The sequence below is a fragment of the Entelurus aequoreus genome, linkage group LG05, assembly GCF_033978785.1.
Source record: "Entelurus aequoreus isolate RoL-2023_Sb linkage group LG05, RoL_Eaeq_v1.1, whole genome shotgun sequence".
Lineage (NCBI taxonomy): Eukaryota > Metazoa > Chordata > Actinopteri > Syngnathiformes > Syngnathidae > Entelurus > Entelurus aequoreus.
This window is the reverse complement of record NC_084735.1, coordinates 39,458,701-39,462,909: the sequence shown is the minus strand read 5'-3', so window position 1 is coordinate 39,462,909 and position 4,209 is coordinate 39,458,701. Positions and strand designations below refer to the sequence as shown.

At 39.8% G+C, this 4,209-nt stretch overlaps 1 long non-coding RNA gene across 1 annotated transcript; it reads right to left on the bottom strand.

The window, feature by feature from the left end:
- Positions 1 to 220: 220 nt before the first annotated feature.
- Positions 221 to 2,604, bottom strand: LOC133649740 (uncharacterized). Its single transcript, XR_009826129.1, has 3 exons — positions 2,288 to 2,604; positions 2,123 to 2,190; positions 221 to 1,508 (listed from the first exon to the last, which is right to left on the bottom strand). It is a non-coding gene; the product is annotated as an uncharacterized LOC133649740 (long non-coding RNA).
- Between the last annotated feature and the right edge of the window lie 1,605 nt (positions 2,605 to 4,209).

Here is a 4,209-nt window from a genome sequence, read left to right as displayed (position 1 = left end):
ATGGAAAATTGCAACATTACCCTGTGGCAGTCCGCTCTGAGTGGCTCACTGCTTGTTTCCCGGCGAAGTATTTGAGCCGGTGTGAGTCTCCAACCGAAAGGGTCGTCACTTGCAACAAAGGTATCAAAATATAGCAGTTTGATTTTTACGTGAATTTTGGCTGGTACCTATTAAATTAACAAATTTGGTACCCATCCCTGATGATGATGATGATGATGATGATGTATTTTACTCTAGAAGATCCTTGTGCAACAAACTATTTGGCATGGCAGGCTTGTAGTGCAGGTATAACACAAGTGTTGTTACTTAATATAGCTACATTTGTTGATTAGTATACAATAATGCATAAGATGCTGACGTAGTTGCCAAGCATCTTTTATATGCACTTTTTTAATCGTACAATGAGACACAATTGAAGATGTTAACCTTTTTGTTTAGAAGACTGTTTATTTTAGGAGGCAAATTACTTTTAGTCCAAGACACATCAAAGATGCTTGCAGCATTTTAACAAGGTGTTTAAAAAAACAAGGTGGTGTTTTAGTAACAGCGATGTCATTTATCAAGTGTTATCTACTCTGTTGAAGGAAGACACTGCAGGATTTCCATTTTGCCATATGCTAGAGGTTAGGGAATCAAAACTACCCCAACTTCATATTTGTTTAGCTATTCATGCATCACTGGAATGCTATCAAAAAATAGTTATCTTGAAACAATATGAAGGGTTTTCTCCAAGTGGAGATTAAAAAACAATGAAGAAAGTTGTAATTATGTTTTGGTTTTGGATGTAATTTCTTCTCTTTCCCCTTTGCATCTTTGAGGACAAGCTGAGCGGGTTCTTGGTTGCGTATATCATTAAAAACTATGTGCAGTCATTTAACAATTTCCTTTCATATGCAAATCAACTTGCATGTCTTAAAATGCATGTGTAACCCTAGTTACGAACTAGTAATAGAGGAAACAGGTGAGTAGTAGTCAATGGTGTAAATATCGAACTGGACTAGTATCAGAAGAATCCTAGTGTTTTTAAGAGCCAGTGTTGCATATCAATAATGACACACAACGATGAACTTGAATGTTGAATGGCCATACATATATTGAAAAGTGCACATAGAAATTTACAACAACTGCAGTATATGAAAAACAATGAACAAGAATAAGAAAAGCCGGCAGAATAGAAACCCTTTTTTCAAAGTTCCCAAAGTTTGTTTAAATAGTTCGTTGGGGCCCGTTTCTCTGTAGCTAACAGTGCACTGTATAAGTATTGTCCTACCGCACAGACCGTGGGGGAGGGAACGTCAACACTGCACCACAGTGTCCAGATTCTAAGGTAGCTCGCCACCCAGTATGCACTGGGAATCGGATCGATGGATCTCGGGAATGGGTGTTGGAGTTGGAGAGACTGCGGAGCCTCTCATCCACCTGGGCTGGAAGGGCGATGTCGTCCTCTCCACACAAGGTGCTCCAGGGAATTAAGATGGTATTTGAATCACCCAATCAAAAAACCTGACCTAATAATAGATCAGACAAGACCCAATAGCTTGTATTATTCACACACACTGGTTTTAACTGTGTTCTTAAATAACCATGAATTAGCTTGAATACTTTTTAACTTGCATTAATTAGCTCAATCATGTCATTAATCCACAATCATGTATCTCAAATGATTTGGTTCACAATGTATTTGTTTTTAAAATATGAAATATCAAAATAAAAGTAAAGCGCTTATTATAATTATTTTTTCCAATTGTTCAAATATTCAAAAATATATGAAATGTTTCTTCAAATACAAAAATACAAATACTATTTAAATGCACCTTTAAGTTCACAATTAAACGAGGTAGGTTAATTGCACAAAGTTCACATTAATGCTCAAAATGGACTTTTGTGTAGCAACTTGGAGGTATATAAGGTTAAAACGTGCTAAATCTCTCCCTTGCTAGCACAGGTGAGAGATGCACTAAAAATTACCTTTTCAATCACTAAATCAAAAGTACTCAGTAATCTATTACTTCAGTAAAACAAAAATAATCACAGTGTTCCTAGCATGTGCTGTAAACATGAACAAAATAAATATCACCAACACTTATGGCTTAAATAAAACATCACATTGTTATTCACTCACCGCTGATCAAGTGAAATGACTGCACAGGATGTCAGTCAGTGAATATTACACTCGGATGTCACACTGCTCTACAAGGTTCAAACAACACAATATACGGATCAAAAGTTGTATAACAACATTAGAAATGTGGATGGATCGAATTGCAAGCTTATTTTCAAGCCTTACCGAGTGGATGGCCAAGGATTGATCGACAGGTTCTCCGCGTGTGTTCGCATTGCCACGCATGGACCGACAAAACCGGAAGGGGAGTTTCTCTTCTTCCACACTACAGGAAGTTGCGTCATACAATGAGTGACACGGAAGGGCTCACAGGCTCACCGATTGCCCTCTAGAGGTGACAGTCATGGAGACAGGTAATTTTTACCTCTGCAATTTCTGTTAAGACACCATGTTTGTGTCAACATTTTTATGTATATTGTGTATTTTCTATTTTAACAACTTGTAGAGCAGGTTAAAAGTATAAATGAATAACGTAAAGTGCAGATTAGTTTGTACCTGTTTTAACACTTAGTTATTTAACTGAAATTAATGTATCTTTACTAAATGAATTATTTTAACTCAAATTAATTATTTCAACTCCAGGCTTGAAGGTGTTTTCAAGCCTGGGTTACACCTGTACATCATTTACATGCCTGGTTGTGTTGCTGTTGTTGTTTCCCAGACACTGTGCTTACCATGAGCTGAGAAGTTTTTTGTAGAAGTTATTATAACAGTCTTTTTGAGTAGTTTATTTCTTTTCACTGCTTTTTTTTTCTAAACCGTAGTGCTTGTGCCAACATGCCAAAAACTGTTCTAAAGGATACAGTATGCAATACATTTAACACTTCAACACTGATTTCACTTTAACATATCTGAACGCTCAGTTTGCTTGGGGGCTTCTACTGAAGTTCCAATCATTCCATTTTTTTCTGCTTATCCGGGTCCAGGTCACCGGGCAGCATTCTCCTTAGGGAATCCTAGACTTCCAGATCTTCCAGTTCCACCTGGGGGGACACCAAGGCGTTCCCAGCAGTAGAAAAAAATACCTCCTGTGTCCTCTGTCTACCCAAGGGCCTCCTACTGGCGAGGCATACCAGGAAAGATTCCAGGAGTCATCGGAACAAGATGCTCAAGCCACCTCGGCTGACTTTTTTGATGCGATTGAGGTACTCAGGGCTCATCCCGGATGGCCGAGCCTCTCGCCCTATCTCATCCAGGATAGTGCAATGAAACCCAGCAGCGGACAAAGTGTTTAAACATGTAAAGCATGCACTCTCCTCACATCCAGTCCGAACTGCTCCAGTTTTTGACAGAGACTATGTGGTCCAAGCTGATGCATCTGAGGTAGGTCGAGGCGCCATGCTATCCCAGCTCCATGAAGGTAAGGAGCATCCAGTCTTATATCTGAGTCGGAAGTTGTTACCCAGGGAGAACTACTTAACTGTGGAGAAGGAAGGTTTAGCAATAAAGTGGGCGCTAGAGACACTGAAATGCTATCTTTTGGGAAGAAAATTCACCTAAGTGACTGACCACTTACCTTTGCAGTGGATGGCTGAGAAAAAAATAAACCAACCGTATCAGTTTTCTCTTGTTCATTGGTGTGGACGAAGCCACGGAAATGCAGAGGCCTTATCCCGAAGTGATGCCTTTTGCTCATGGTTCCCCCTGCCGGGGACGTCAGGGCCGAGAGGACGGATGTGTTGCATCACCAGAGGCTGTGTGGTGGAAGGATGCTACATTCCTTTCACAGTGGGCAACTAGTTCCAAAATGGCAGCCAGATAGCAGACACCTGAGGCTGATTGGGGCTAATTAAGGAGTGACAAAACATTTCTGAAAAAAGACTCCTGAGGGTAGAGCAGGAAAGAGAAGAGAAGAGCAATGGGGCTGGAATGACCAGTAGCAGTGGAATAAGGATTGTGTTTATAGACTTTGACAAGAGCAAGTGAGACCTTTTAAAGAAAACTAACAGAAAACCTTATTTGTGATGAGGATGCTGATGAGCTTAAGAATGTTTTGTATTTCTCATGCAACATTGAAACTCCTGGTCCTGGTCTCTCTTCCTCTCTGCGGGGAAGAGAGACCAGTAAAAATAAGGAAAACAACTTGT